Source organism: Coregonus clupeaformis, chromosome 3 (genome assembly GCF_020615455.1).
Source record: "Coregonus clupeaformis isolate EN_2021a chromosome 3, ASM2061545v1, whole genome shotgun sequence".
Lineage (NCBI taxonomy): Eukaryota > Metazoa > Chordata > Actinopteri > Salmoniformes > Salmonidae > Coregonus > Coregonus clupeaformis.
In genome coordinates, this window is record NC_059194.1 from 16,595,761 (window position 1) to 16,616,034 (window position 20,274).

The 20,274-nt window shown below is 44.8% G+C and overlaps 1 pseudogene; it reads right to left on the reverse strand.

Moving 5' to 3' along the window:
• Window positions 1-8,977: 8,977 nt before the first annotated feature.
• On the reverse strand, window positions 8,978-20,014 carry LOC121538176 (annotated as a pseudogene).
• Window positions 20,015-20,274: the final 260 nt, after the last annotated feature.

The following is a 20,274-nucleotide window of genomic DNA, read 5'->3' on the forward strand; positions in this document are numbered from 1 at the left end:
AAAGGGTGGCTATTTGAAGAATCTCAAATATAAAATATATTTTGATTTGTTTAACACTTTTTTGGTTACTACATGATTCCATATGTGTTATTTCATAGTTTTGATGTCTTCACTATTATTCTAAAACTTTTGACCGAGTGTATGATATATATATATATATATATATATATATATATATATATATATATATATATATATATATATATATATACACAGTACCCTACTCATTCCAGGGTTTTTCTTTATTTTTACTATTTTCAACATTGTAGAGTAATGGTGAAGACATCAACACCATGCAACAACACATGGACTCATGTAGTAAGCAAAACAGTGTTAAACAAATCAAAATATATTTTATATTTGAGACTCTTCAAAGTAGCCACCCTTTGCCTTGATGACAGCTTTGCAAACACTCTTTTTTTGTTTTTTGTTAAAGCAACTGTACTTGTCAATGTATCAATTATGTTACATGACCTAAATGTTTACTGAGGTACTTAACAATATGTGACTCGTTTCAGGAAACTAGGCATGTGTCGCGCGTCTTTTTAAAAACTTTTTTTTTAAATCAAAATGCGTGTTTTGGCGGAAATGCCTTCTGGAAAATGTGAACTTTCATGTGCCTTAATGACAAACTTGTATGCCATCTGTAAATATGAATACAATTGTTACATTACGAGCCTAATTGGTTTAGCCATGGAAAAAGACAGCAACCTTCACACTAGCCATGATTGGCTGAGGTAATGAGTGGGCTGGACATGCCGAGAGATGAGTTTGGATTGGTCTGCCATGTAGCATGATTCTGTCTATAATATGAGCTGGTCAGTATGTGTAGGTAATCCTTTCTAACGCGGCTTTTTTGAAAGATATCACATAGTAGAACTGGTTAAGTGTTGCTCTCCACTTTCTGGAGGACAGAGTTTTGAAATCTGTGGAATTAGAGTATGATAGCTAAGGAGATGGAGAAATTCTGGCATTTGATTGCAAATATGCAGACAGAGTCAAAAAGAGAACACAGAAGGCTCCGGATTACATCTTCAAACTAAGGGCAACCATGGCATCCGTCACAGAAAGGGAGAAGCGTCCATCCATGTATACGGGTAGGAGAGTCTAGCTAGCTACATATTCAGATATTACACGTTCCTAATGTTGTCAGAAAGTCATTTTCATTTCAAGTTAAAGTGTACTGTTAGCTAGCTAGCAAACGTTAGCTGGCTGGCTAACTAGCTAACATTACATGTATGATCTGTGTAGTAATATTATTCGTATCTCACCGCCATTTGCATTGCTAGTTATAGCCTAATGTTAGCTAGCTAACATTGAACCTGGTTGGTTAGCTACCTGCAGATTTATGCAGGGTAGCAATGTTATGAGTTGGGATTATGGTTCCTTGTTTAGCTAGCTAGCTAGCTACATGTCTAAACAAAAGACTCCACTATGCAAGTAACTATTTCAATAGAATGTTTATGATGTCACTGCGACAACTGTCGATAGACGTAGCTGGTAAATTCGCTCTGGCTATCTACTTCAGAGCAGAGTGCAGAATAGCTGACGAATTTACGAACGCTCAACACCAGTTGAATATGGCCGTGTCAGTAAACGTTAGCAAAAAAAGCTTAATTAAATTGTTGCTAGCAGCACAGTTGCAGTCACCAACACTCTGGATAACATAAAAACAGCATAACCATCTCTGCTAAGGCGAGTAATATGGTCAGAGTGAGCTGTTCTCTCATTTGTGTCTGGAAGTAGCTAGCAAGATAGCCAACATTAGCCAGTTAGCTTGGGTGCTTGACTGCTGTTGTTAGGTCAGAATGCTCGGATCAACCCTACTTTTCGGCCAGAGCGTCCAGTGTGTGCTCAGAGAGCAAAACGCTCTTAATTTATGAACGGCCAATCTGACAACGCTCTGAGTTTAAGAATGCCCAGAGCACACTCTGGCACTCCAGATGTAAATTTACGAACACACCCGTAGTATAAACCAGCCCTTGGTCTTGAAATCTTTGGTTGTTTAGTACATAGCCTCACATGTGAATCCTTAAAGAGATAGGTTTGGCTAAATCTTAATAATAATGCTGAATGCCCCCCCCAACCCGGATCACGAGATGATGGAGCTGGGTGGAGCGACAATCCGGGAGAGCGGAGGACGACAGCGCCAGTGTCACTCTTGTGGCACGGGAGGACATTCTGCTGGGTCTGGAGGCGGCAGGCAGGGCACTCTTGCATCACCCCAGGTATCGAACACCCACACTTGTTCAGAGCCCTCTGCTGCGCACTGTACCCTACACATCCACTTTCCTGATTACACGGTAGTTCCCCAGTGTAAGGCGCTGGTCGATTCAGGTGCAGCTGGGAACTTTATGGACAGGTCATTTGCACATAGTCTAGGCATTACATTGGTTCCCCTATCCATTCCACTACCCATCAGAGCACTTGACAGTCAACCATTAGGGTTCGGGTTCGTTAGAGAAGTTACAGCACCAGTCACTATGATTACGCACAAGACTCATCGAGAGCAAGTACATTTTCCTGATTTCCCTGTTGTGTTAGGTCTTCCCTGTTTAGTATTACACAACCCCACCTTTTCATGGCCACAGAGGGTTCTCACGGGGTGGGCGCGAGAGTGTCAGGGTAGGTGTCTAGGTGTTTCCGTTGGTGCAACCACGGTGGAAAGTCCACCGCAGTGAGGCCCCGGTCTTTGTACCGGGTGATCGGGTCTGGCTCTCGATCCGGAATCTGCCCCTCCGCCTGCTCTGCCGGAAGCTGAGCCGGCGGTTTGTGGGGCCATTCCATGTCCTGAGGAGAATAAACAAGCATACTTATAGGTTATTACTCCCTCCAGATTACCATATTAACCCCTCGTTCCATGTGTCTCTCCTCAGGCCGGTGGTGGCTGGTCCACTCCAGGAGTCTGAGGTGCGGGAGGTCCCTCCGCCCCCTCTGGACTTCGAGGGGGTCCCGGCGTACTCCGTCCGTTCCATCCTGGATTCGAGGCGTCGTGTGGGGGGCCTTCAGTGCCTCATGGATTGGGAGGGGTACGGTCCGGAGGAGCGGTGCTGTTAGGGATATCCTCGATCCCTCCCTGTTGCAGGATTTCCACCACCCTGCTCCGCGTCCTCCTGGCCGTCCCCGAAGCCGGTGTTGGCACACTGCTTTTTTTAAAACTCTACCTCGCCACCGTACACCCTGTGCCCTCGGGACACGAGAGCGTTTCCGCCCTCATCTCCTGTCTCACCGGCAAGGCGTTGGAGTGGGCCAACGCCGAATGGAGGAGAATAGACCCCGTGACGATCACCTATGCGGAGTTCTCCCGTCGCTTCAGAGCTGTATTCGACCATCCACCTGAGGGGCTGGCGGCGGGAGAACGTCTATTCTACCTCCGACAGGGGAAGAGGAGCGCCCAGGAGTTTGCACTGGAGTTCCGGACTCTAGCGGCAGACGCAGGGTGGAATGAGCGGGCCCTCATAGACCACTTCCGCTGCAGCCTACGGGAGGACGTCCGTCGTGAGTTGGCCTGCAGGGACACCACCCTCACGTTTGACCAGTTGGTGGACATGGCCATTCGCCTAGAAACCCTGCTGGCCACCCGCGGACGTCCTGAGTGGGGGTCGTCCATTCCACCCTCCAGCACCTCCGAGCCTAGTCCTATGGAGCTCGGGGGTGCTGGCGCTAGAGAGGAGAGGAGAAGGAGCCCCAGGGGGACCAACCCCTGTACCAAATGTGGCCGTGGAGGACACACTGCGGCCAGGTGCTGGGGGGGGTCTCCTAGGGGACGAGACGGCAGGCCTCGCACTGGGGAGTCCTTCCAGGTTAGTAGGCGCCCCACTTACCCAGAGCTCTCTGTTGTGCACCTAACCATACCTGTTTGCTTTCCACAGGTTGCACCTCGTTCCCAGCATAAGGCGCTAGTAGATTCAGGCGCAGCTGGGAATTTTATAGATCGGAGATTTTGTGCAGAGTTAGGGATTCCCCTCCTTCCTGTCAACAAACCTTTCCCTGTACATGCTCTAGATAGCCGTCCGTTGGGATCGGGGTTGATTTGGGAGGTCACAGCTCCACTTAGGATGGGGACGCAGGAGGGTCATGAGGAGACTATACAGCTATATCTTATTGACTCTCCTGCGTATCCGGTGGTGCTGGGGCTTCCCTGGTTGATTACCCATAATCCCTCTATTCCGTGGCAACAGAGGGCTCTTAAGGAGTGGTCTGTCCAGTGTGTAGGGCGATGTCTGGGCGTTTCCGTAGGGGCGACCTCGGTGGAGAGTCCAAACCAAGTGCCCGCATTGCACATTCCCCCCGAGTATGAGGATTTAGCACTTGTGTTTAGTAAGGCGAAGGCGACGCAATTGCCACCACATAGACAAGGGGATTGTGCGATAGACCTCCAGGTAGGAGCTGCGCTTCCGCGGAGCCATGTGTATCCTTTGTCTCAAGAGGAGAAGAGAGCTATGGAGACTTACATAGCCGAGTCTCTGAGACAGGGATACATACGGCCCTCCATTTCCCCTGCGTCCTCGAGTTTCTTTTTTGTGAAGAAAAAGGATGGAGGTTTGCGCCCGTGTATTGATTACCGCAGTCTCAATCAGATTACTGTGAAATACAGTTATCCACTCCCTCTGATTGCGACTATGACGGAGTCTTTACACGGGGCGCGGTTCTTCACAAAATTGGACCTCAGGAGCGCATACAACTTGGTGCATATTAGGGAGGGAGACGAATGGAAGACAGCATTTAGTACCACCTCGGGTCAATACGAGTATCTCGTCATGCCATACGGGTTAATGAATGCTCCTTCAGTCTTCCAATCCTTCGTAGATGAGATCTTCCGGGATATGCAGGGGCAAGGAGTGGTCGTGTACATTGACGACATTCTGGTGTATTCTTCTACCCGAGCCGAGCATGTAGCCCTGGTGCGCCGAGTGTTGAGGAGATTGTTGGAGCATGACCTATATGTCAAGGCAGAGAAATGTCTGTTTTTCCAGGAGTCTGTCTCCTTTTTGGGTTATCAGTTGTCTGCGTCAGGGGTAAAGATGGAGGTTGACCATGTGTCGGCCGTGCGTAATTGGCAAACTCCAACCACTGTTAAAGAGGTGCAGCGGTTCTTGGGCTTTGCGAATTACTACAGGAGGTTTATCCGGGGTTTTGGACAGGTGGCAGCTCCCATAACGTCTCTTCTAAAGGGAGGTCCGGTGCGCTTGCAGTGGTCTGCTGAGGCTGATAGGGCTTTTGGGAGACTGAAGGACCTGTTTACCTCGGCGCCGGTGCTGGCGCATCCGGATCCCGCGCTACCATTCCAGGTCGAGGTAGACGCGTCAGAAGCCGGTATAGGGGCCGTGCTCTCGCAACGGTCTGGCACGCCCCTGAAACTCTGCCCCTGTGCCTTTTACTCTAAAAAGCTCAGTCCGGCGGAGCGAAATTATGACGTGGGGGACAGGGAGCTGCTAGCCGTGGTCCAGGCCCTAAAGGTGTGGAGGCATTGGCTTGAGGGGGCTCAACACCCTTTCCTCATTTTGACTGACCACCGAAACCTGGAGTACATCCGGGCAGCTAGGAGACTGAACCCTCGCCAGGCTAGGTGGAACATGTTTCTGGCCCGGTTCGTTTTTAAGATCACGTACATCCCTGGGTCCCAGAACGGTAAAGCAGATGCCCTGTCCCGGCGGTATGACACGGAGGAGAGGTCCGTTGAGCCCACGCCCATACTCCCGCCGTCTTGCCTGGTGGCACCGGTGGTGTGGGAGGTCGATTCCGAAATCGAGCGGGCGTTGCGTGCACGATCCTAGCCCTCCACAGTGTCCTGTGGGTCGGACGTACGTTCCGCTCGAGGTTCGGGATCGACTTATATATTGGGCTCACACGTCACCCTCCTCTGGACATCCAGGGATTGGCCGGACGGTGCACTGCCTTAGCACTAAGTACTGGTGGCCAACGTTAGCCAGGGATGTGAGGGTTTATGTTTCCTCCTGCTCGGTGTGTGCCCAGTGTAAGGCACCCAGACACCTGCCCCGGGGTAAGCTACAACCCCTGCCTGTTCCACAACGACCCTGGTCTCACCTCTCGGTGGATTTTGTTACTGACCTTCCCCCCTCCCAGGGAAATACCACCATCCTGGTCGTTGTGGATCGGTTCTCGAAGGCCTGTCATCTCCTTCCCATGCCGGGTCTCCCCACTGCCCTACAGACCGCTGAGGCACTATTCACTCACGTCTTCCGGCATTACGGGGTACCCGAGGATATAGTGTCTGATTGAGGCCCCCAGTTTACCTCTCGAGTCTGGAGAGCGTTCATGGAGCGCTTGGGGGTCTCAGTGAGCCTTACCTCGGGGTACCACCCGGAGAGCAATGGGCAGGCTGAACGGGTAAACCAGGATTTGGGTAGGTTTCTGAGGTCGTATTGCCAGGGCCGGCCGGAGGAGTGGGCGAGGTATGTTCCCTGGGCCGAGATGGCCCAGAACTCCCTTCGCCACTCCTCCACCAGACTCACTCCTTTCCAATGTGTACTAGGGTACCAGCCGGCTCTGGCACCTTGGCATCAGAGCCAGATCAAGGCTCCTGCAGTGGATGAGTGGGTGCGGCGCTTGGAGGAGACATGGAACGCTGCTCACGTACATCTGCAGCGGGCCATCCGTCGACACAAGGCAAGCACCGATCTCCACCGCAGTGAGGGACCGGTGTACGCACCGGGAGATCGAGTCTGGCTCTCGACCAGAAACCTGCCCCTCCGCCTGCCCTGCCGGAAGCTGGGTCGGCGGTTTGTGGGGCCTTTTAAAGTCCTGAGGAGGTTGAAAGAGGTGTGTTACAGATTACAACTTCCTATTGATTATAAGAATATTAACCCCTCGTTCCATGTGTCTCTCCTCAGGCCGGTGGTAGCTGGTCCCTCCAGGACTGTAAGATAGCAGAGATTCCTCCGCCCCCGCTGGACATCGAGGGGGCTCCGGCGTACACAGTTCGGTCCATCCTGGATTCGAGACGCCGGATGGGGGGTCTCCAATATCTTGTGGAAAGGAAGGGGTACGGTCCGGAGGAGCGGTGCTGGGTGCCGAGGAGAGATATCTTAGACCCGTCCCTTCTGACTGAGATCCATCGTGGTCATCCCTCGCACCCTGCTCCGCGTCCTCCTGGTCGTCCCCGAGGCCGTCAAGGGGGGGGTACTGTCACGGTTTCTGCCGAGGCTGCTCCTTCTCCTTGTTCGGGCAGGCTTCGGCGGTCGTCGTCCCCGGAGTACTAGCTGCCACCGTTTGTTGTTTCTGTGTTCGTTTGGTTTGGTCTGTTTTGGTACACCTGTTTCTCATTTTGTCTTGATTATGTGTCCTTTAAGTTCTCGTTGTTTCTGTCTTGTGGTTGTGTGTAGTTGTTCATTGTCAGCAGGTGTTTCCATGTCAAGTTTGTGCTCTATTTCTGTAGAGAGTCCGCACTATTGTGCGTGTTTTGTTTATTACGCTGAGTGCGTTATTTTTCTTGTGCCTCCGGCTCTGTTTGTAGCCGTTCATTCTGTGGACTTTAATAAAGTATTTTGGACTACTTCTGCATCCTGCATCTGATTCCCACACCACCCCTACGCCAGCTTTGACATCAGGTACTCAGATTGGGAGTGAACGTTGTTTATGTGCAGAGGAATGTGTGTAGTTTGGACAAGAAACTCTTGTCAATATAGATGTATATAATGTATTCAGACAGTCATGACATTTTATCCTCACTGATACTATAATGTATAATATAAATAGCTTGTTCTTCTAGGAGTGTTCTCTGTCAGAGGACCACTGTTATGGAACGGCTTGTCCAGTCAGGTAGAGGGCCAGAAACCATTGAGGTCATTAAATCAAGCAGGAAAATCTACCTTTTTACCTTGGCCTTAAATCTTAATCTGTGATTGTATTGTTATTTTAGACTTCCTTAGTGATTCTATGTTTTCCTCTTGTATTGTATCTCTTGTATCTCAGCCCATTGTTTAGACATAATGTTTAACAGTGAGCCAACTAAGTGGCTTTGTGCTTAGTGACCACCCTGAGATTAGAAGGTTGAGGGTTTGATCCCTAGTCGAGTCACACCAATTACTAAAAAAATGGGACCGAATGCCTCTCTGCTTGTTACCCAGCATAAAGGAGATGGATTGGGTTAAGTGTCCTGTCCAGGAGGTGTACTTTGTACATCAAGCTGCCTTCCGCTATAGAATCAGGAAATAAGCTTCTGCCCCTATGAGCCATTCTGACTAAGCCAACAAGGATTACTTACTTACGTATTGTTCTACTGTAAAGTTTGTTGCAATTTAAATGTTTTTCAGAGAAAATTAGAGTTGATCAGCCCCCATTTGAAGTCATTTTTCTCTATTTGCAATAATGTATAATTGTATTATTGTTTTATTTTTCTTGTTTGAATAATTTTTCCTAAATGTATGATTGTTGTGGTATTAACTGTAACCCATGAAACAAACAATAAGATAACATAACTTCTTAAACATTGTATGTAATGTAGGTTAATTACGTTCTACAGTATTTCTTGAGATTCATCAGCATACTGTGTTTATAGCTATAATGTACCAGCATGTACCAGTAGGGCTGTGTCAAATCATCAAACCAATTTATCATTAAACATTGACTGATTCATAACATTATTTAAAATTGAGCTTTTATTAATGGTACAAAGGGTGGTTTACACAACTGTCATCAAAGGTCAACTCTTTGAAATTGACTACAAATTAAACATACTGCAAATGTATTCACTCTTGGTTCCTGAAATAATCAAAGAAACAAAAAAGCACAAGCCAGACACTGTATATGGGATTGGTTAGGAACTCTGGGAATTATACTCCTTTAAACTGTAGAAAACAAACTGTAATCGCTGTCCATAAAAAAAGATTGCTTGTTTCTGTCAGGTTGCAACTTCCAATGGTGGACCGACTGAATGCTCTCACTGTTCTTTCATTTCTTTCTCCTGGTTCCAGTTGTCTTGTTGGTAAAGTTCACTGCAGTGTATTGTAGCCAGTCACCCTGAGAAGAAACATGGAGAAAAAAACAAAAATTCCTAATATGAGTGAATAATTCCCACAAGGCTTTGTTACAGAACAGTAGAGTGGCATAGCAGGCATCTCAAATTGCTGGTCTCAGTAAAACATATACTGTATGTGTGCCATTCAGGGGGTGTTTTTATTTAAGTTATTTTGAACGGGGTAGGCGCACCGGTTTGAGTGTGTCAAGAACTGAAAGGCTGCTGGGTTTTTCACGCTCAACAGTGTCACGTGTGTAACAAGAATGATCCACAACCCAAAGGACATCCAGCCAACTTCGCACAAATGTGGGAAGCATTGGTGTCACGATCGTCGAACAGAGATGAGGACCAAGGCGCAGCGTTGCAGGCAAACATACTCTTTATTAGAGACACGATCAAAAAACAACAAAACGAAACCTGACAGAAAATCCCACCAAAACTGGACCAAGCAGCGAGTCGAGGAGCCATCGCCAGGGAAATCCCTAGCAGATCTCCGTGGCAGCCTCGACTGGGTCAAGCCGAGTGAAGAGCAGAGAGAGTGGACTTGGGAACAATGGAGGAAGAGCTTCGACTGGGTCAAGCCAATTGAGGAGCTGAATAGCGGGAGTTGGAGGCAGAAGAGCGAGAGTTGGGCGAGAACTATAGAGGCCTGGCCCACGGGGAGGAGAGACCCCCAGAACATTTTTAGGGGGGGGGGCTCACGACGTCGGGGCAGCAGGAGGCCGCGATAGAGCGGTCCAGCGGGTTGGCAGAGGAGGCCGCCAGGTTACGGGGGCCACTGGTAGAAGAGGGGATGGAAGGTGTAGAGGCACGGCGAGAGGTACTGGGGTGTGTTACCAGTCCGGTCCGGCCCGTTCCAGATCCCGGTGTAGGGCCAGTGGTGTGTGTCCCCAGTACGGTCCGGTCTGTTCCTGCTCCCGCACCAAGTCAGTGGTGCGCTTCGTCAGCCCGGCTCGGCCCGTTCCTGCTCCCCGCACCAAGTCAGTGGTGCGCCCGTCAGCCCGGCTCGGCCCGTTCCTGCTCCCCGCACCAAGTCAGTGGTGCGCCCGTCTGCCCGGCTCGGCCCGTTCCTGCTCCCCGCACCAAGTCAGTGGTGCGCTTCGTCAGCCCGGCTCGGCCCGTTCCTGCTCCCCGCACCAAGTCAGTGGTGCGTTTGCGCCAGCCCGGTTCGGCTCACTCCTGCTCCTCACACCAAGCCAGTGGTGTGCGTTGTCAGTCCAGCACGGCCCGTGCCTGTTCTCCACGCCAAGCCAGTGGTGGGCGTCGTCAGTCCGGCACGGCCCGTGCCTGTTCCACTGGTGCCTGGTTCGGCACTGGTCAGATGTTTTACGCCGGAGCTAGAGCAATCCGCTCCATCAGTGTGCAGTCCAGCTCCGGCCAGCGGGGCCAGACCGGACCAGGGGTACTTTGGGGGTTGGAGAGGGGAGCGGGATCAGGCCCGGAGCCGGATCCGCCGCCAGGCGGAGTGCCCACCCGGTCCCTCCCCTGTGGTATTTGGTTGACGCGGTCGGAGTCCGCGCCTTTAGGGGGGGGTACTGTCACGCCCTGGCTCTGGGGACACTGTTATGTTGAGCCAGGGTGTGTAGATCAATGTGTTTTTGTTTCTATGGGTGCTATTTCTATGTTGGCCAGAGTGGCTCCCAATCAGAGGCAACGAGTGTCAGGTGTTGCTGGCTGTCTCTGATTGGGAGCCATATTTATACAGTCTGTTTTTCATTCGTGTTTGTGGGATTTTGTTTCCAGTCGGTTTGTGTTAGACCGTGAACTGTCACGATATCGTTTTGTTGTTTTGGTCATTTGACGCTAAATAAAGAGTATGTTTGCCTGCAACGCTGCGCCTTGGTCCTCATCTGTTCCTGACGATCGTGACAATTGGAGTCAACATGGGCCAGCATTCGTGTTGAATGCTTGCGACAATGCTTTTGTCCATGCCCCGATTAATTGACGCTGTTCTGAGGGCAAAAGGGGGTGCAACTCAATGTTAGGAAGATTTTCTTAATGTTTTGTACACTCTGTATATATGCACCACTTAAATAATACTGAACCTTCTCTTACAATTTCGACAATATAACTCATAATATTCACCACCTACCAATATTCAGGTTTGTTCCGTTGCCAAACAGGATCTCCCCACATGTGGCCACAGCACAGTAGTAAGTCCCAGCATCAGAGAGACTGAGGTTGTTCTTGGAGAGGCTGTAGACACAGCTCTTTGTAGGAGAGGGAGTCACAGGGCTCTTCTCACACTCATCTCTCCTGTTCCCAGGGGTGTAAATGACTCCTGGATGGGATTCCCCTGATCCGGCTCTGAACCAGTACACACTGTGTTCTCCTGTACAGGTCTCAGAGAGTACTGTACACTGTAGAGTCACAGAGTCTCCTGGATGGACTGGGGCGGAAACTGGTCGCTGCACCAATGAAAGGTGATTGTGTCCTATATTGTGTAATTGTATTGAGAAAATAATTATTCATAAGCTTGTAAAGTTGAGACGTCATAGAATTTTAAATGGTAAACATTCCTTTAGGCACATGGCAGTTTTGGAAACAGCATTTTGTTTGTTCGAAAATAGTTGTGCGGTTGCTAATTACCTGTAAACATTTTATTTATTTGTCAGTAATTGTTCTAATTTATTCGCCCCACAGTCAGCCAAAATGCTTAGCTAGCCAGCTTAAGAGTTGTTTACAGTAAAAGTTAGTTAGCTGCCGTTTCTACACTCTTTTGCTACGTTGTCATTTCAAAAACCTGTCTGCAAAAATGACAAGTTGTCTTTATATTTCACCATTATGACACGCATCCATGAATATCCACTTTCTATGCATACTGCAGCCAGATTGTCTATAATTTTTCTGAACATCTACAACACATGGCAGTGTGCATCTACTGTATGTATAGTATCGTATATGAAGATTATGTCTTTGTTAAATGTTTTTCATGAAGAAATGGAATGTTGTTTATGTTAGTATATGTTTTAGTGTAACGTCACATACCACAGACCGGAAGTGTGTTGTAGACAGGGGAGACTGGGGATTGGCCAGAAGAGGGAGCATCATTGTTATAAATAGGGGGGAAAACGAAGAAGAAAGTCAGAACGAGCAGCCATTCTGAGGCGTCACTCTCCGGGTGTCATGTCACCTGTAACTTATGCTGTAACCTCGTGATTTTAATAAAAGCCTCTAACACGATGCAGCATAAACGGACTCTTTGTTGACAGCAATAACTGGCCACCACTCATCCGATACGACATAATGGCACCCCAGATGGGACTGGTCTGCGCCTCTTCTTTGTTTCAGTCAACCGCCAAGCTAACTCGCTTTGAAGCATGGCCAGATAAGGGTAAGTTTTCCTTACCGCTTTGGAGTTTGTTAGATTGGATACGACTTGTGTACACTGGAGAGATGTACCATTACGACCTTGCCTCGGGTGGCGTTATTGCTGTTGACTAGAGTCTGTTAAAATATATTCCATTGGTAACGGCAGGCAATGGGAAATTTAGAGCATTAAACGGTAGGAATTAAGTATTGAAGTGTACAATTAAGGCAGATATGCGCATTCTTTAGGGCACTGTACCGCTTTAAGACCTCCAGGGGGGGCCATTTTAGATGTTGGGCCGGCAAATCCGTTTGAACGATAGAATGGGCAGACGGTGGGTTTTTTAAAAGGGAAAACTCTGATTAATGGGGTTTATCTGATTGTGATTATGATTCGACTCTCGTCCGACGGGATGTTTGATTGGGTTTGATTTCTCGGTGTAATGGTCATTAAGTCACGGTAGCAAAAACGGTAGGATAAATATGTTTAAAGGGAATAAGGGCAGTGCAGGATATTTATTTGTATGGTAGGCCGCAGTTAGCTAAAGGCTAAGGCTAATGTTAATGCTAAATGGGAGTGTGTTTCATGCTACATGGTACATGGTGGCTAATGCTAAATGCTAATTGTGTTGCGTGCTACATGCTAATGGATATCCTTAGAGACCCCATTGCGATGGATTAAAGTCTCTTAAACTTGTCTCTGTGTGTAAGTCAGGTTATATGTTTTGTGAGCGCTGTTAAATGTTGTTTGACTATAAGGGGGAAACGGGAGGTACAGCTGGACTGTTATTCTGTCTGTTTGGGGAGGGAGTAGAAAATCTTCCTTCCACGGTGAAAAGGTATTTTTGAATGGCTGTGCGCATGTGCATGATTTTGCGACACTACACTACAGAAAGGGGGAGTTTATGACATGAGATTAGGACACGTTTTGGTTTACGGCACTAAAACTACGACATGCGGTTGTGCTAAGCCTACAAAACACTGCATTATGGGTAAAGGTCATAGGTCCCATCTGGGGGCTGCAGGGGGAGACAGAGAAATGGACACAGACAAAGAGGAGAGATTTTAACACGAGTATTCTAGTTTAAACTGCGGTTGGTTAAAGATGAAACTTGTTTTGTGACCTATTGAATTTATAAATTAAATATATGTTGACGGAGTATAATGAATTAAATTAAATGACGGATTAAAATAAAATAAAAATGTTTTTGAGCGATCTATTTAGTTCTGAGGTTAATCTTAGAGTGAATAATGGGTGAACGAAGGAATATTGAATATGGTTGAAATAACTCAGTCATTGCATTAACTACTAAAATGTGATTCTGTGTCTCTGTTTTTCTGTCATATGAGAGGAGCAATACGATACGACAGGAGAGAGGAGGGGCTAACGTGTGACTGACGTGCGTCACATGACAAGGTGTGACGCGGCAGAGGATCAGATCAGGCTAGTTCACAAAATCATCCTAACAAAATATGTGATGTTATGACAATTTTACATAGGCTTGGCAAATGATTCATTAAAAATTTCATTTTGGAGGCTCTGTATCACTGGGGTTTGATGGGAGTTGTGTTGGGAATCAAGGACTGACATTATTCTGTAAATTTAAGATAATTAGGTGCCTATAGAGCAAGGGGGTTTATGGGAATTGTAGTATTGAAGGGTTAGAGGCTTTGTTTTTGGGATTGCTTTGAAGTTGACTAACTTACATTTACTTGCATTTGATGGGTTGTGGTAAGATAGCCAACACTAATTGATAAATTGGTGATATAGGAATACAAATTGGTTTTAATTATTCATGATTTTTAATTGATTTATTTAAAAAATAATAATTACAGTGGGGAAGCCATAGGCTATATAGGCTAATATAAAATAGTTCACAATAAAGGAATATAAAAGGGTTGATATAGGGGAAAAATAGTAATCCTTTAACTAAAGTAGTGTTAGGAGAAACTAATGGCAGAAGTTAGTACACCTTTCTCACATACGGATTCAGCAAAAAGTAGAGCTTAGGGATGTTTATCCTCAGCTTCCGGTGATCATCCAGGAGGGTGATTGTTGCATAAGAGATGAAGATGAATAATAGATAGAGGACAAGCAGAAACGACGATGAAGATGAATCCAAAACTCCAGAAGGAAGAAAATGTGATGTCTGGAAGAAAAGAGGGAGGTTAAGGAGGATGGAACTTAAAGAAGATGAGGATGATGAAGATGAGTGATGATGAAGAGGTCATGGGTGGAGATGACTCTGTGATCAGAAGGAAGTTGGCAAGAGAGGAAAGAAGAAGGATACTAGAGATTTGATCTCTGATGGAAGTTGAAGGAAGAAGGATACACGAGATTTGATCTCTGATGAAAGCAAAGATGAAGAAAGCGATGAAGATTTGGAGATTAAAGGTGCTTTATGTTCAAGAGGATTTTATCCTACAATGACTAGCAAAGAAGAAATAGATATATAGACCGATGTTTATCATGCCTGGATAAAGCAAATAGTTTAGAAGAAGTAACACAGCTGAAGATACAGAAGAGGAGAAACTGCTGAGAGGATCCCAAGAATTGGAGAACAACAAAGAACAGGACGAAGAAACTCTGAGAAAACTCAATCATACAACTGGTGGAGAAGAGAAGCTTTGGTTATGAAGAATCAGAATGAACCAAATCAACAATCACTGTTACAGCTTCAACTGAACAATATCAAATGCAATTGTACCAGCCAAGGGGGGTACCAGATGTTCCATATCCACAGCCAGTTTCTGGACAGACACAGAATTGGAGAGGAAGAGGACGAGAAGATTTAGAAGAAGGAGGAAGATTTCAGCTACACTTCCAGCAACTTTCAGAAGACTGTTATAATTGTGGACAGATTGGGTACTTTACCTGTGATGGAAATGCGTCAGGAGAAAACAACAGAGGAAGATAAAGGAGCAAGTGAAGATCACCTGTTAGTGCCTAGAAGATCCGGAAGGGGGGTGTCAGCTGAGAGCATCGATTAGAGAAGAAGAGAAAATAGCTAACAATTGAAGTAAAAACCGACCATTAGAAGTGATAGTGAATAGTGTAAAAACTTATCTGGGTTCAGCCTAAAGAGGTTAAACATCTCACTATGTAAAATTAACTAATTAGGATAGGGATTTGAGGTAGTAAAACAGTTAATTACTCTTAAGATACTAATATTAGAAGATACTGTTATTGCAGTATTGGAAAGAGATGCATTGTTTATTCTGGGTTACATTCTTACACTAAGAGATTTCAGGCTAGGCTAAAAGGTGTTTAGTCGTTTTGCCAAGTCTGTGTAAAAAAGTCAGAAGCAGGTGGGGAACTTTCTCAATCACGTATTCTAAAATTTGGTGGTAAAGGGATTTTGTGAATAAATCAGTGGAAAAGGTTTTTAAAGGTTATGAGAGAAAAGATTAGATTAAAATAAGTTAGGAGGACTAGGTGGAAGGAACTCTAAGACAGTAAGCTAAGTTTCAAAGTTAGTAGTAAGAGAGAGAACAGTGGTGAAGGACATCTTAGAGTAGGAAGATCAAGGTAATTATAGGTGTATTTTTATAATCAAAAGTTTGAAAGTCAGGGATTAGAGAAAGGACTGAGAGTGGGGAAAAAGTGACACTAGTGGTGATAGATGGAAGTACAAGCAAAGACAACTTTTCTTTGGGGAAAATGGATGAAGCAACAATAAGGACATTAACACTTCAGTCTATTAAAACAACAGTGAGAAGCAATTTAACTCTTTCAACATTGATAGTTATTAAAGCCATAAATATATCGCATTTGATTATAAGGGAACCAATAGCTCCAGTACCAATTTTAGGGGAAAGAATACTTATTAGGGTTAGGATGGGGACGTTCCTCCCATATGGAGAGATAATTATGGAGAATAAGTATTGTTATCAGGACCAGATGTAGAAGCGGTGTCCCCTAGTCAAAGGAGGGATAGTTTGTACAACGATATGAAGTGGAAGAGGTTAGGAGTGACTGTTCACTTATTTGGCATAATGTTACAGAGAAAGGTCAGGGAGAATATATGTGTACTTATCTAGTGCAAGCATTAGAATTTGTTCCGGTTAAGAATTATTGGTTAAAAGGCTATGTAATTCATAAAGTAACGCTTATGATGGAAGAGTTGAGGTCTGTTGTAGCCTCCACAGTCATTGAGGGAGTTCAGGAGGAGTAGGTTACAGTAGCCACTCCAACAGTAGATAATACACAGAGGATAACGGGAACTTTCGCACTAGAAGTCATTAAGGTTAATACATCAACTACTTTAATGGTAACTTTGGAAGGGATTAATGATACGATGGCAATAAGCAAATGTAGGAAGTATGACACCGACAACTTTTCTGAAATTAAAGGGGGTAGCAAGACGAATAGGGTTAAAATAGGAGAACAGATAGTAGTAGAGAGAATATAGATTTATCATGGAGGACAGGATGAGGTCTTTGATTTTAATGACAGACAAGGAGAGGTATCTGATCAGTACCGCTCGTTATGGAAGAGAGAAACTATATGCATGTGGTTTGATTCTTCTGTTGTGAAAATTAGAGATAGATGGCAGGTAGGAATCTTTGGTTCCAGCAGCTCATTCTGTAAGATCAGGGAGGAATCTTGAGGGTCCATGTCTGGTTAGAATTCCAGTCAAACATGTTAGAGACGGTCGTTCGACCTCTATCAAGTATGTGTCAATCTTATGCGTTGTCATGACTGTGGTATCAGCAACAATCAGTAACAGATAAAATAATGTCGTTGTCAAAACATTTGTTTAAGCCTAGGTTTAGGTGTTATTGGGTTAAGTGAATTAACTTGTGTGAATTTGTTGGATGGTAAAGTAAAATCAGGTAACAGCGTAACTGAAGCATTTGAGGTGTAACCATTGAGGGTTAAAAGTTGTTTTTGTTCTAATAAAACATATGAGGTAAGGGGTATGTTTATGGGAATATCAGATTGTGATGTTATATGATAACTTTGGGGAGCATGACCTTAAGGGTAGTAATGAGAAATATGTTACTTTTTATGTTCCAGGTAGTAGGAACAGCAGGACTTTGATGGTTAAAAGATTAGCTTTTGCCTGACAATGTGACTATGGGGAATTTTAGAGATATTTAGAGGGTTTGTGGTGATAAAGCATATATATTCTTACCCTATGGATAGACAGGATGTTGTTACATGTCAACGTTGAAGCTTCCATATGAAGTTTTTACCATTATAAGAGGGGTAGCACCGGACACAAATCTGAAGCTATATTTGAAATTGGATGAAAACAGACATGGCTACATGTCATAGTCTTCAAGCCTATCATTGAAGGATGAATCTAAGGGAGAAGGGGGGACTTTTTCCATGGTATGGGGTAACATTTGGGAAGATCCTATTGATGATAATAGTTATACTTTTAGTTCAGATAGTTATATATGCATTGAAGAATATAAGGGATGTGTTTGGGAGATCTGAGAAGATTTGGTTGCAAGATCAGGTAGGCCAGTAGGGGCAGTGATGGGTTACATTTAATGGCAGCTTTGATAACACTGTGTGATGTTTGTAATTTGTTACTGATCTTTGAGAAAGCTATGATATTGAGATAGGTTGGAGAGTGATGCCTGGAGACAACACTCAGATGCCGGTGTTGACTGTTCCTGATCTGGATAAAGATGGACAAGTGGAACTGATGGATAAATATCATTTTTGATTATTTGATCATTTTTCAATTTTTTTTCAATATTAGGGTGATGTTGGTATGATTTATGAATCAAAGGGGGGAATGGGTTTATGTGATTCATACATCATTTATATATCATTTTTATATTCTTAGTGGATATTGATGGTTAATTTGAAAGGGTTGTTTTGCAAAAGATACTGTTTGGTCGTTTCTTTTCTTTTCTTCCAGAAGCATTTGGGGGAACATGTGACTCAAACAAGGACAATAGGAAGGGACAATATGAAGGGACAATATGACTGGAGGAGATGAAACAAGGAGGGTGTGGCTGATTCCATCATCAACAGTCCATTGGAAGAGGAGACTACGGGGAGATGAAGTGTAGTGGACTACATTCCAGTGTCTGCAATGAAATATAGACATGTGTAATACATAATTTGTGTCATATTCTTAGGTATTAATTTTTGTAGAATGATGTTTGATGTTATTGAATACATGTGAGGATCTTAGATGTTTTTGTTTATTTCGTGAATGTTTAGGGACAGAGAGGCTAGGCAGGGAGAGGTTCACTGTACGGTCCAATGGGTTGACCAGCCTTACAAGTGGATGTTTTTGGATAGGATTTTGTTTGCAGGGGCTTACATGTGTATTTAATTGCATCATAGTTTCAAATGCATTTACATGGTTTATGAGGTTATCTGGAGTACCGAAGGTGGTTGCCTGGGGCAGAGGGACCGTGAGAGAATTTTACTGTCTTGATTGATGGATGGAAGGTTGCCGGACAGTTTTTCGCTCTTACACTCCATAGAGATTTGTTCATGTTTCATAGTAATGTATTCACACTTCATAAAGATAGTGATGTATTCACACTTCATAAACAGTTATTCATATTTCATAGAAAGGTATTTACACTCTAGAGGAGAATGTTTTTGGTTTAATGTTAAACCTACTCAATAAGATAAATTGTTACTAGTCATAATCCTATTCTGTTTGTTTTCGAGACTGTTCGTCTCGAAGGGGGGAATATCGTATATGAAGATTATGTCTTTGTTAAATGTTTTTCATGAAGAAATGGAATGTTGTTTATGTTAGTATATGTTTTAGTGTAACGTCACATACCACAGACCGGAAGTGTGTTGTAGACAGGGGAGACTGGGGATTGGCCAGAAGAGGGAGCATCATTGTTATAAATAGGGGGGAAAACGAAGAAGAAAGTCAGAACGAGCAGCCATTCTGAGGCGTCACTCTCCGGGTGTCATGTCACCTGTAACTTATGCTGTAACCTCGTGATTTTAATAAAAGCCTCTAACACGATGCAGCATAAACGGACTCTTTGTTGACAGCAATAACTGGCCACCACTCATCCGATACGACAATAGCAATATACAAAAACACTTGGTGAACATTGAAATACACAATTTAAATTAAATTACCTTTCACAGCCAAAAATGTTGCATTTCCATAGTTCATCCCATATATTGTCCCCATTCCACAAAAGTATGTTGCCTCATCTAATGTGCTGATATTTCTGATAATGAGATTATACACATATTCAGATTCCTCCACTTTGAAACGTGGGTTCTTAAACTCTCCTTTAAGTACAGGTTCTGATCCATAGGATACAGAAGCGACAAGATTGGGCAGTTGGCCAACAGTTTGTCTGTACCAGTACAGGAATTGTTGAGATTCCGCTTTGGGACATGGCAAAGATACAGTGTCTCCAAATAGACGTGTAGTCACTGGTATTGGTTGAGGAGCATCTTCAGTCTAAATCAGGTCTGCCAAAATGTGAATGTTATCAGATGTCAATTTGAAATGGAAATGGACAATGTTCAGCCTATGAATAACATAGCAGTAAGTCATCAAACTACTGCAATTCAAATTGCCTGACGCTATATCGGTCACATTGCTGTCCAAACTGAATATATTTCATTACCTTTAGATATGACATTCCAATAAGATAGTGTTATTCTTTACCGATTTTCAATTTTACTGTTCAGTAAAATACTATTTGAGATCAGGACATGCACTTACACACTTGAGAGAGAAGTCCCCAAAGAAGGTAGATTCTGATCATCTTGATATGGACTGACTGTAGCTTTAAACAATGTTTCTCTTTGTTACTATGAAAGACTGACTGACTAAATGAAAATAATTGTGGGCTGTTTAAAATCTAAGAATGACTTGATTGGTTAGGGGAAAGACATGCATCACTTCCTCTGTAACGTTTCCAACCTTTTTCAGCCATGTACTGTATGCAATCTAAAGATTTAAGGTGTGCACTAATTTGTTGGCCTACTTTACAGCAAGATATTGCTTAGTGATGCCATATATCCC